The sequence below is a fragment of the Oreochromis niloticus genome, linkage group LG16, assembly GCF_001858045.2.
Source record: "Oreochromis niloticus isolate F11D_XX linkage group LG16, O_niloticus_UMD_NMBU, whole genome shotgun sequence".
Taxonomy (NCBI): Eukaryota; Metazoa; Chordata; class Actinopteri; order Cichliformes; family Cichlidae; genus Oreochromis; species Oreochromis niloticus.
The window spans coordinates 24,213,169-24,227,607 of record NC_031987.2 but is presented as its reverse complement, the minus strand read 5'-3'; positions in this window follow the sequence as shown (position 1 = coordinate 24,227,607).

The following is a 14,439-nucleotide window of genomic DNA, read 5'->3' as shown; positions in this document are numbered from 1 at the left end:
ATGGTTCCCTCGTATCTACTGCTCTACAGGAAAACATGGGCGAAAGCTTTGACTGAAGGACACCTATTCTAGTGCCTTTATTATTCAGGGCGTTGTCCACTTAAAACTACTTCTATATGATTATATGACAGTTTTGATTAATACGAAATTAATATAAGGCACAATATTAAAGTACTTCAGATAAGGTCATTCCAACAGATTGCACAATCGTAGCTTACAGGTAAGCTACCTGAGTGAAGTTGGCCCCCCCCACCTTCTTCAAATCCAAACGTTTGTGCTACGTTTGTGCTCGTTTGTGCTGCAAAAATTTTCGTTTGTGCTGCTATCATTTTAAAGATATTAATAAAACTTTCTAGAGGTCATCAGAGGTCAACCAGCCCCCCCACATTAATGGAATCAAACAAAACTGGTGTCAATCAACTGTGCTACGTTTGTGCTGGTTTGTGCTGCTAAAATTGTCGTTTGTGCTGCTTCTGTTTTAAAGATATTAATGAAAATGTAAAGGTCAAAAGGTCAACCAGCCCCCCCACCTTCTTCAAATCCAACAAAAGTGGTATCAAACATTTGTGCTACGTTTGTGCTGGTTTGTGCTGCAAAAATTTTCATTTGTGCTGCTATCATTTTAAAGATATTCAAGAAAATTTCTAGAGGTCATCAGAGGCCAACCAGCCCCCCCACATTAATGGAATCGAAACAAAACTGGTGTCAATCAACTGTGCTACGTTTGTGCTGGTTTGTGCTGCTAAAATTGTCGTTTGTGCTGCAAAAATTTTCATTTGTGCTGCTATCATTTTAAAGATATTCAAGAAAATTTCTAGAGGTCATCAGAGGCCAACCAGCCCCCCACATTAATGGAATCGAAACAAAACTGGTGTCAATCAACTGTGCTACGTTTGTGCTGGTTTGTGCTGCTAAAATTGTCATTTGTGCTGCCTCTGTTTTAAAGATATTAATGAAAATGTAAAGGTCAAAAGGTCAACCAGCCCCCCCACATTACCGAAATCAAACAAATTTGATGTCAAACAACTGTCCTACGTTTGTGCTGGTTTGTGCTGCAAAGATTTTCGTTTGTGCTGCTATCATTTTAAAGATATTAATAAAAATTTCTAGAGGTCATCAAAGGTCAACCAGCCCGCCCCCCCCCCCCCCCCCCACATTAATGGAATCAAACAAAATTGGTGTCAATCAGTTGTGCTATGTTTGTGCCGGTTTGTGCTGCTAAAATTGTCATTTGTATTGCTTCTGTTTTAAAGATATTAATGAAAAGGTAAAGGTCAAAAGGTCAACCAGCCCCCCCACATTACCCAAATCAAACAAAATTGATGTTAAACATTTGTGCTACGTTTGTGCTGGTTTGTGCTGCAAAATTTTTTGTTTGTGCCGCTATCATTTTAAAGATATTAATAAAAATTTCTAGAGGTCAACAGAGGTCAACCCCCCCCCCACATTAATGGAATCAAACAAAATTGATGTCAAACGTTTGTGCTGGTTTGTGCTGCAAACATTTTTGTTTGTGCTGCTATCATTTTAAAAATTTTAATAAAATAACGTCTTGATGCGTACTTAATCATCCAGGTAAGTAAATCCCAAACGGTTGATTCTGTTCATCTGGACATTTTCAGTTGGAGAAACATTTCGTCACTCATCCAAGTGACTTTTTCAGTCTCAGCTGACTGCAGGTTTCCCCAACCTTATAAACACATGTGAGTGAAGTTAGTCCCCGAGGTTGACCTCTGTTGACCTCTAGAAATTTTTATTAATATCTTTAAAATGATAGTGGCACAAACAAAAATTTTTGCAGCACAAACCAACACAAACGTAGCACAAACGTTTAACATCAATTTTTTTTGAATTGGGTAATGTGGGGGGGCTGGTTGACCTTTTGACCTTTACATTTTCATTAATATCTTTAAAAAAGAAGCAGCACAAACGACAATTTTAGCAGCACAAACCAGCACAAACGTAGCACAGTTGATTGACACCAGTTTTGTTTGATTCCATTAATGTGGGGGGGCTGGTTGACCTCTGATGACCTCTAGAAATTTTCTTGAATATCTTTAAAACAGAAGCAGCACAAACGAAAATTTTTGAAGCACAAACGAGCACAAACGTAGCACAAACGTTTGATACCACTTTTGTTGGATTTGAAGAAGGTGGGGGGGGGGCAACTTCACTCAGGTCTCAGAGTGGTTCAGTGGGTATCTAAACAATGAAACTCATCTCAACAGTGACACCTGCAGGCCAGTTTGGCCATCGCTACACTTGATGATGCTGTTGTGTGAAACAATGACACAGAAAAACCTTGCAAAATTCAAAGCAAAAATACTTATTAAATCAGACTGTCAATAATTGTGATCATCACGTGTTTTGGAGAAATCCTCGTACAAACAGGGAAGGGAAAAAAAGAGACCCTTAAAGACAGAAAGCTGTGACTGTAATGACCAGTGTGCTTTGGCAAAATTCTCAATTCTCAATCTGTTAACATTCATGTTGCTCACAATAAATCAATTTATAAAGTAAAGTATACAGGCCACAAAGATTTACAGCTGTTTTCTGGGGTGGCATCCAGGGGCGATTAAATCAGACCCCCAAAGATCATAGCTTTGGGGGTGCTGAGCACCCAGAGAGCTGCTCAGCCAGGCAAGATAAACTTTACTCGTCACGAGGAGACTTCTTCCCTGTCTTTGTCAGTCCCTGCATCCTTAAATGTCTCCAGTTGTCCCGAGTTCTCTATGACTGTCTCCTTGTTGCATTTAAACAACTGTTTCTCCCTGTCCTCGTCGTCTGTTGTCTTCGTCTCCGTCATCAGCAGAGATGGGCAGTCACACGTTACTTGTAACGCGTTACTGTAATCTGATTACTTTTTTCAAGTAACGAGTAATGTAAGGGATTACTATTGCAAAAACGGTAATTAGATTACCGTTACTTTCACATAGGAACGCTGCGTTACTGCGTTACTAAAACCGTGATTTTTTGCGAGAACGTCTCATGACAGTGACGTAAGCGAGTGCGACGTTCGTGACAACAGCTGTCTGCAGATCATAATATATCGAGTGCGGACAGAGTGTAGCATGCAGCGTTTAAAGCGTGGAAGTACTGACCTTATTTTGAGTTTGATTCCATAAAAAGTGACAAAAACATTAGTGTCCGTTGTGCGTGGGAAGAAAACTTCTTTTTACAGCGAAAAAAACCCCTAAACTTCCAAGCAAGCACCGAGTGTACTACGACTGTAATGTGAAATTCACAGAGAAACTCGCGGATTCTTCCACTGACCGCTGCAGCACACCTGCACCAGGGTAAACCTCCGCCTACCCCAGTCCTGCTTTACAGGTGAAAATAGAGCAACAGGACCGCTAGTCTTTGACTTTATTTATTTTCTGCTGTGTCTTACTTGCATCTATTTGAAAGAGTGAGTGTAAACACAAAAAAATATTTTATTTTATGTGCTGGAATGTGCAGAAAATAGGTTTAAATGTTAAACAAATTTCTAACAGTCAGAGAATGTTGCATATAATTTAATTTTTGCTTGATGCATAAAGTTAAAAGATTAAAACTAATAAAACAAGTTTTAAAAAGAGACATTTCCATTTGATTACATTTTGTATGATGAATTATGCAGAAAAAGTAGAATTGGGCTGAAAGATCTATCGCTTTATCACCTATTCAGGTTGTAAATCGTGTTTTTAAAAAGTAACTAAGTAACTAATTACTTTTGAAAATAAGTAATCAGTAAAGTAACGGGATTACTTTTGGGGGGAAGTAATCATGTCCCACCGGGAGGAGGCCCCGGGGCAGACCCAGGACACGCTGGAGAGATTATATCTCTCGGCTGGCCTGGGAACGCCTTGGTATTCCCCCGGATAAGCTGGAGGAGGTGGCTGGGGAGAGGGAGGTCTGGGCTTCTCTGCTTAGGCTGCTGCCCCCACGACCCAGCCTCGGATAAAGCGGATGAAGATGGATGGATGGATGGATGGATGGGAAGTAATCAGTAATTAGTAACTGATTACTTTTTTCAAGTAACTTGACCAACACTGGTCATCAGTCATCATAATTTTAACATCTCTGTGCAAGTCTGAAAATTTCTTTATTAAATCATAAGATTCTTAAATTCATCAAGTCTCTCTGTCCCTGGGTCCTCGTCACAAAACATGACATCACTGTTTTGTACATTTTAACACAATTTAATCCCCACATTTGTGAAAGAAAAACAAAACACTTTTTTTGAAAAGTCTGTAACAAAACCATCAAATCTGATAAAGGTTATTTAAATGTTGTAAAAGAAGAATGGATTGGAATAAAAAAATACATATCCTAACCTTAATTAATGGGGGAGAATAATGAATAATGCTCATAATGAGTAAAAAGTAAACTGAGTGCATTTATTGGACAGAGATTCACTTTTAATGTGTATGTATAATATAATAAATGGCCTGTATTTGTATAGCGCTTTACTAGTGCCTAAGGACCTCAAAGCGCTTTACACCACCACCAGTAGGCAACGGGTGAAGTGTCTTGCCCAAGGACACAATGACCGAGACTGTCCAAACCGGGGCTCGAACCAGCAACCTTACAATTACAAGACGAACTCCCAACTCTTGAGCTACAATCACCCCAATAAAGATACATAAAAAACACTCCCAAAACAGAATTATTAGAAATAAATTATTACAAAATATTAACAAAAAACTATAAAAATGGAGGCAACTTTGCCTGTGGTAGAATGTATACAATGTATGAAAAAATCTTTACTCCAGATACTAATTTTACTAATTTAATAATACTAATTTTGTGTTGTAAGATTTATGAGTTTCATGCTTTCATAGTGGTACTTGGGAGAGCACACTTATTTTTATCAGGTGGTACACACTGTAAAAAGTTTGAGAAACACTGATAAGTGTATGTGTGCTTTTGGAAAACATTTAAAGCTGCAGTACAGAATCTTTGAAACAAGCCAGCTTAAATGATTTTAGAATATAAACAGAGCACTCTGCTTCTCTTTACAGCTCCTCACTCCACCAGGGCTGTTTGACACTTTCTGATAGTGTGCAAATGTGATGTACGTACTGCGGCAGTCATTCAGACAACTGGACGGTCCAAAAGTTGGCCTACCTATTACTGGCTGAGGTTTTAGTAGAGTTGAACCACATAAAAATATATCATTAATTTTAATCTCCCCAATCAATTAGAATGTTATGTTGGAATGTTGTTAAAGAGGGTCAAAAATGTTACAACTCAGTTTGTTTTGCAGATTCTGTATAGCAGCTTTAATATAGGGAGGACACAACTTCCAGATTGTATGAGTAAAATCAGTTTTTTTTTCTCTTCGTCAGTTTAACAGTTTCTGTTTTGCCTGTCACTGTGTTTTGTCTGTTTTCTTACCTGGTTCTTCCTGACCTTGTGCTTTCTCTCCCCTCTTTCCTCTCTCCCTCTTTGGACTGACAATCATACACAAATAGATTGTATTCAATTAGATGAAAAATTACATTAACATGAAGAAATACTATTAAGATTGCTAAAAGTCCTCTCTCAGTGTACTTTCAACCAAAAGGCAAATAACCAAACCACATGAACATCTAATAAAAGATATAAATATTGAAACACTGATCCAACATTATTCTTGATTGACGGATCATTTGATTTTACACTTTTACCTGAATGTAGCTCCTTTTTTTGAAAAAACTTCCATATATCTATTATGAACCTGTCTGTCTCTCTGTATACACACACACAACAGGAGTTATAAGGTTAGGGTGCGTACTATAAGTACAACAAGTGCAGAAGTGAGAGGCTTGTGAAATGGGATGGTCGAGCCTTCGGCGCTGCTCAGGTTGCCTAGCAACCATGATACTAACCGCGAGAAACGTTTCATACAGCATTGTTTGACAGAAATTAAGGAGAAAAAAATGTTTTTTTGGTCATTCATTTTTGTTGATTCAAGTTGCAGTCATTTATATTTCCTATCACCTTAAATCTTCACTCAAAGACAAGTATCTTTGACAGTGTGGTGGACCACTGGAGGGCTCCACTCACACTCAGTTCTCAGAAAGTGTTGTTGCTGTGTGTTGGAGGGAAAACTATTCAGTTGTGTGTAGTGATGGGATTTCCGGCTCTTTTTAGAGAACCGGCTCTTTCGGCTCGGCTCACTAAAAAGAGCTGGCTCTTTCGGCTCCCTACCGGCACTTCAGGCTTTTTTGTTGCTTTAATTAATTATTAACAACAATATAAAATTATGCACAAAAGGAATTACTAATGTAAAAAACCCATGGTTTTATTTATATATGTTTATATATAAATATATACGGTTTTCTAGCGTTAACTGAACTTCCAAAACAGAGCTACCTAGATCACATAAATTTCACAATTGAAAGCATATGTTTATTGTTTGTGTATTTATACACAAGCACTCATATATATTCAAATACTTTGAAAAAAAAGTGCATTTACCTGTTACTACCACACACCAAATCCGGTTGTTGGTACTTGCTGGCTTGTGTAGCCACTAGGTAGTTTGCTTCAGAGTTCGTACGTGTTTTGGAGTTTGTACATGCTTTGTCTCTAGGGGCCACCGTAAATATACTTCTATTTATTCACTCCACATAAAATGTAATATAAAAAACAACTTTTTACATTTCAACTTTTAACTATTTACATTTTCAGCTTTTTCCTTTTAAACAAATTTAAAGTGAAACAACACAAAACACTGCAAACCACAACACAATTAAATATAAATTAAAATATGAAAACAAAAAGAAGATGCACATTCTCTGTCATATGGGCCTGTATGAATAAACTTTCTGAATCCTTTATCATCCACAACTGAAAATAGTTGTGGATGATTACTATACGTTTCTAATGTGACGTTGTTGTCCCTGGCTCTCTTTCCCTCCTGCTCTGTTCCTGTGCTACTGCGAGTGTAACTACCGTCCCTCCCCCCTCATCCCAGCGCAAAGCACAAGGCAAGTGAAGCGGAAGAAAAAGTGCGAGAGAGAAGGTGAGAGAAAGAAAAAAAAGAAACCACGGATCTCAATAAGGAGCCGGCTCGCGTCATTCACTTCAAAGAGTCGGCTCTAAGAGTCGTTTCGTTCGCGACCGACACATCACTAGTTGTGTGGTGATGAGTAATAAACGAGGAGTGTTAATCGAGAGCTCTCGTGTCGTCTGTGTTTACCTCCACATTGGTGACCCCTGGCTGGCATGTGGTGGCCTCTCTTGACCCGCTAGCCACCTGTCGTGCGTTGACTCTCCTCCGGGACCCACCCACCCGAGGGAAGTGCGCCGCCCTTAAGGAGCTGCTTCTTCGGCGCTATGCCCTCTCCGACGCAGAGCGAGCCGAGAAGCTCCTCTCCCTCTCAGGCCTGGGTGTATATATAGATGTATTATATAAGAGACAAATATTGTTTGTTTAATATGTTGGCATTACATTACGTTTGGCTTAATGCTTACATATATGTGTAAAAAGAAAATGTACGAGCTGAGCTGTGATAACCGTTTCTGATAGAATGAAGAGTAGACTGATATGTTAAATATTCCTTTATTGGGTGAAAAAAAAATCAGAATATTATCTGAATATTAAACTTGTTGCTGCCTTTCATAGTGTTTAACTTGAAGGCCCTGAGTACTTTCTCCCACACTGAAAACACTGGAATGATAAAATTACTTGAACATTACCTAATAAGACTGATTCAGGACAGACAATTAGTTATTTTACACTTTTCTAGCAGTCCTTCACAAACAGTGCACGGTTTTTACTAAGCTAACTACCTTTAATTTAGTAAACTCCCACTGTAAGGGTGTGTTTTAACTGATGAAACTGTGTCGTACTCAGGCTCGGACATCTGATTGCTGCCTTTTATAAGCTTTATTGCACAAGCATAAGCTAACACCAGTAAAGTAACCGTGCCTTTACAGAAGCCAGGTAATCAACTGAAAGACACAAAATAAAACAACCATACAACATTAACAAAGCAACCCTATTAATGACACTACAGTTTAGTAATAATCATATTTGTAGCTTTAACATGTTATTTAGTCAACACAGAAACTCACCAGCTCGGTTTCATCAGTCATAACAGCAATATCAATGAAAAGAAGATCCGGCAGGTAGGAACTATGAGCGGCTGTTAACATGTACCATCCCAGACTTACATAAATCACTCTGTCTTAAATAAATTTGTCATTTAAAGAAAATTTGGGTCTGGCTAATAATAAATCACAACAAAATAAATTGGCACGTTAGAAATATGGGAAACCACACAAGCAGGGAACAGTCTGTCTATTCTCTCCATCTGTCAGCTGCTGCTGGCTCTTCCTCCTCCTCTTCCTCACACACTGCTGAGTTTGTCCTGGTGGATCGTCAGGGGTGCAAAGCCTCACAGATGATGTGCAGCAGTGGGTCCCTCAGTCTGTCCTCACTCTGGACACTTGCAGTTGTCACACATGGAAATCAAATGTGTGATAAGCTGCAGGATTCAAACACAAGTGTAACTTATAAATACATGTTCATACTTTTATTCCACAATCAGAGAGAAAGAAAAACAGAGAGAGTGCAGGACAGACAGACAGGTGACAGTCTCAGGTGTATACACTGCTACAAAACAGCACAAGAGAAGGAGGATTTAGTGTTTGTGTTATTAGGAGTGCTAAACAAGAAGAGTTCCCAGATGGTCCAGTGGACACATGTGTGATTCCTGTGATTAAAGCATCTTTCTTTCAGCTTAACGAGTGAACCGTCAGCTCGTTCAAACACACGTTAAAGTCCGTTTGGCTCGACACCTCCGAACAGAGACAGCAATATAACATAGCTAACATTAACAGTGCAGTGAATCCTGCTTGTGCCGTTATATTCAGGACTGCAAACCGAGCAGCATCACTGACTTTCAGCTTGTTGTGTTTGTGGATATATGACTGACTTTAGTTATCCATAAAATTATCACATTCTCTGTAAGATTAAGGTCGACTATTAAACGGCGTATATTTTAAAGTAAAGGCTTTAAAACCAAGTTAGTACAAACATCACTAATGTCACATAACTCTGCCAACATGTGGCCAACAGTAATGTTTTAATGTTCTTCATTATTAAACATTCGCATATAAATAAGTGACATCATTTTCAGTACTTACTTTTGACAGTTCACTCTTCGTACTTCGGCCGCTCCGCTTCAGCCGTCTGCTGTATTTTGCGGCAAAATTATCCACACCCACCGCCGTGCTATTAATTGTGGGATATATGGGACCAAGAATCGTGCACCGGACCACGCTTGATATATGGGGAAAACGACAGCGCATTTGGAGTACACATTAAGAGTACACTTCAAATTGGGACAGCCGTCGTCGCGTCGCGGTGACATAATAGGTCTCAAAATTAGCAATTGGACTTAATTTAGCAATGTTTCTGAAGTGATAAAAGCAAGACTGAACCAGAGATTTTACATGAATATCCAAAGTGAGAGGAGAGTCAAAAGTTACCCAGTAGTGTGTCTAGAAAATTTTTGTTGGGGCGGCCAGGTAGGGGCACAGATTTGGAGAAGGGTGGCAGATGTAATTGGCAGATAATGCTAAAAAAAAAAAATTCTACCAACCATTAACCATAATTCAATAACCCTATAAACCTAATAACCGAATGTGCTTTTAACTCTTATTAGAATGAGATTTTAACCACTACGGTGCAAAGTTTTTAGATACTGTGCTGATAATGTACAAGAGATACAATCAGTGCTTTGTCAGTGTTTAGTCAGCATTCAAGGACAGCAATATTTGCATAGTATGTTTACTGACATATAGTGCACATATGTTTTGGGCAAAAACATCTTTGAATATTAAAACAGAAACATTTTTAACATACAACTGGCAAATTAGCCATTGCCAATGCAAAACTTTATCTGCCTATTAAAAAAAGATCTTCTCACAAACTGGTGTTTGATTTTGAAACAGGAAAAAAGTGGGGAAACAACTGAAAAAACTAACATTTGAATAAAACTTGAAAGCAAGTAAATACTTTCTATGCTGCCTTATGGTAAACTTTGGTAATATTGATGTATAAAGAACAACACTGGCTGATGATGAAATACAGTCAGCTGGCATGGTGACACTGCCAGTATTAACCTGCAGGGCTGGACTGGGACAAAAAATAGGGCATTTTGACTACAGACCGGCCCACCAGGTATTAAAGCCATAAAGCCTTTGAATGAAAACAAACGCTGTTGTGACAGTGATGTACACTGTCTTTTTGGTATATGTATGATTTCTATACATTTTACGTCAGATAAAAACTTTGTTCGCAAGATTCAGATAATTATTTAATAAAAGCTAGATATTTTAAATGAGAATAAGAAAGAAAAGTATTTCTTTGTGCCCCCCTTTCCCTGTTAATGCCCTACCTGGCCCCCTGGCAAAACTTTCCTAGACCCGCCCCTGCACAGTTACCAGCTGTCAGCTACTTAGAAAAGGATGCTGGTGTTATTTGTCTCTCAGAAACAGTTAATAACTTCCCTTCAACTCATCCATGTCATCTAAAAGGTAAACCTGTTTCTCCCTCACCTGTTCAGCTCTGATGATTCAGTAAGGACATCTCCTGGTTTCATCTTCATGTTTCCCTCTCACCACATATCCAAACCGACATCATACCAGCAGCTTTTACAGCTGTGGCTCCAACAAACATCAGCTGATACTAGAAATTAATATTAAATAAATTCTAACAACAGCTGATCAAGCTTAAACGTGCTGCTGTTGTTCAGCGCAACATCCGCTGGTTTCCTCTTTCTGGCGCAAAGTGAGTGATAAATAAACAAGAGAGAAAAGCCGATCAGCTGATCATTGATCAGTTTCATGATTGAAGTAGGAACAGGAGAGAGAGGGGGAGAGAATGAGAGAAGAAGAGGCAGCTGTGCAGCGTAAAGACAGAATAAATCCAGATTTGTGTCTTTTTTTCATTCTAGCCGAAGTCCGGGACAAACTGAGAAGATTCAGAGAAAATATTACACGTCTCTTCTCAGCTCAATACGAAACGCATAATATTTTCTCTGAATGAGGGACCATTCCATTTTTTAAGGAGCCGTTGGCAACTCTACTAACTAACCTTATGAATAAAATAAAGTTCACTATCAGTAACATCATAGCACCCACCCAGCTGTATAGAAACTCCGTCATGCTAGCTAGTACGCAGTACAAGTTATTGTAACTGACTGTAAAACAACTAAAATAAACTCCACCTAAACTTGGTTTATATCTGACCCAGATAGACTGCAGGTCATAACTTCTTACCTGAAGTTCAGTTCACCTGTCACTCGGACCGGCGGCTGCCTCGGGTCTCTCCTCCTCCTGCCTCCCCTTCCCTCATCCACCTGCTGGCCTCTATGGAAGCTCCGCCATAGCCACCACCAAACAACTGAGTTATTTTTACACAATGGCCAATCCACCACCTCTCATTGCTCATGCCGTTACAAAAAAAAAAAAAGTCATCAGCCCACCGGGCAAATGCCCGGTATGTCCGATGGCCAGTCCAGCTATGTTAACCTGTTAATCTTCACCGAAAAATTGTTTTCTGCGGTGCCGTCTTTCCTGCTTGGCTCTCCTACCTTTGCTAACGTGATGCTCTAACACGTTCTCACTCCCTAAGCGTAACATTTTACGCTAGGTGACAAATCGTCAACATATTACGTTTTCGGGCACCCAACGTGTTCCTACGTGACGACATCGGAAAACTGCGGACACATGAGAACCGTTTGGACTCAATCTACACATCTTCGCTTTTTCCCTTAAAATCGCTTGGGAAAACACTATTTCACGTCATTAAAGTGCTGGTTAAGGTTAGGAATAAGGTTATGGTTAGGTTTAGGGATAAGGTTAGGTTTAGGGCTGCAATACAGGGCTCGAACCCGCCTTGTACCATAACAATGTGGAAGGTCACCTTTCGCATTCCTCAGGAACGCCGCGGGACGTGACAAAACGTCGGGATGTTACGCCTCGGGAGTGAGAACGGGCTCGATGCTCATAGTGCAGAAGCCCATGCTGCATTCACTTACACTCGGATATCTGAGCTTGACTGTGAAAACATAATCGTACATTTGATGTTTCATTGAATTTTATTGTTTTAGCTTCGGGGTGGCACCTGGGGTGGCCAGTCTGGTTTACCCCTGGCTATTAAAATTAGGGAAGATTCAAGTATTGTGGGTGTGAACGGAGGGGGGGAGAGAACATAAATTATTTCTGTATGCAGACGATATTTTGGTGATGTGTCAGGACCCTACCAATTCTATAACAAAATTGCTAAATGTTATTGGTGAATTCTCTAAGTTATAAGGGTACAAAATTAAGTGGCATAAGTCGGAGGCAATGCCAATATCTCAAACATGTATTGCTAATTCGTTGTCAGCTTTCAGGGATGAAATATTTAGGAATAATACTTAATCCGAATGTTGATGAGATTATGACTGATAATGTAGGAAAACTACTTACTAGCATTAAAACTAATTTAGAGAAATTAGAGAAGAGGGCGCTGCTCTTGCGGCGACCAGCAGGTTGTCTCTGTCTGTCAGTGTCAGTGTTTTAACTTATTTTATTTCATTCTTTTATTCCTTTATTTTATTTTATTTATTTTTTTGCCTGAGGAATCCTATAGCATCGGCTTGTGCTTTGTGGAACTTCTTTTAATGAAGATGGGTTTTTTAATTCGCAAGGTTTTATTGGCAATCCTGACGGTTGTTTGGAGTCAGTGCTACTCTCAAACAATTACATACTCACGGGAGTTTCTTCTGGATCTTCGGTGGAAAGGCCCGTCTCTGGACTCTTTTCACCCTCCAGTGTTTTCCAGCTCTGGATGAGATGAGAGATAGCCTTTATTTGTCAGTTGCAGGTCTTTTGCCCGCAACCGAGATGACAGACCTTGCCGACCGTACATACAATACACAAACATCACATTGGGGAGACAGGTCAGGCTAGGTAGCGAGGAAAAAAAACATCGAAATGTGTAACACAAAAGGATAATACAGGAATGCACAGATATCAACACACCATAGCACAATCAACACAGACAAGCAACATGGGAAAGAGTTCCAGTGTGTACATCTGATCTGGGACCGCTGCAATCTTTCGACTGCGCCTCCAACTGACCCGATGTCCACATCAGAGGGGAGGTAAGCGTTGGAGGTGGCGTTGGATCCGGGGTAGGGAGGGTGATGCGTCGGTGAGTGCTTATCAGTATCAGTATATGTATGTGTGTGCGTGTCCAGAGTTCAGCTGAGACAGTGTCCTTCGCCCTGCCAGGCTAAGTAAACAGTCTTCCAGCCAACTCAGGTGGCCTAAAATTACCCAGATCACAGAAACTGTGCCTTTTGGGGGACAGAGGCAAGGTGCCACAGTTAGACAAAGCAGGCTTCAGTGTTAAACACTGGGCTTGTGACGTGTGTTCGTCTCATTGTAATACTTTGGAAAGAGCCTCGGACTCCAACCCCAAAAAAGTGGAATGACAAAATGACTGAAAATGCCGCATGCAAGAAAATGCTGGGAAGACTGAGCAGCAAGACAGAGTCTCTAACAGAACAATGGGACAGTTTTTGTTTTTATGGGTCTACAGCATGATGACAATGCGGGATACAGTCTGAATTAACAATTAAGGGTCTTGTCTGTGCAACAGTTTATTTATTTTATTTTTTACTATTTACATTTTTTTTCCCTCACTGAGTGTGGTTTTTGTTGTTTTGTGTTGTTATGTGTTGTTATGTTTTTTGTTTATATGATCAAGATAATAAAAACTTTGATTACAAAAAAAAAAGGTTACCCCCAAGGTTCCTGACAGATGATTTCACAAATGTCGACAGGTGACCAAGAGCTTTCATTATCTTAGGTACAAATCTGTCAGGAGCATATATAAAAACTTCAGTTTTTCCTTAATTAAGTTGGAGGAAGTTGTCAGCGAACCAACCTTTAATGGAGTCCAAGCACTCATTCAGTGTCTGCTACTTAGAAACATCTTGGGGCTTAAAAGAAATGTAACTGAATATCATCTGCATAGCAGTGATAGCAAATGTCCTCAAAGGGGCTCAAAATATGATGAAGAGGAAGTAGATGCATTAAAAACAATAAGGGCCCCAATATGGAACCTTGTGGCACACCATATGTAAGGGAAGTGGAGGGTGACCTGTACTTAGAAACCGCCACAGAAAAGCACAGTGCTAATGGAAGTTTATTCACTAAAAGTTTTCTACACATAGCCTATGTCAGTGCGTGTTTATGTGTTGATCAGGGGTTCTATAAGTATTCAGTTCAATTCAGTTTTATTTATATAGTGCCAAATCAAAAACAGTTGCCTCACGATGCTTTTTATTGTAAGATAGTCCCTACAATAATACATACAGAGAAAAGCCCAACAAACATATGATCTCCTATGGGCAAGCACTTTGGCGACAGTGGGAAAGAAAAACTCCCTTTTAACAGGAAGAAACC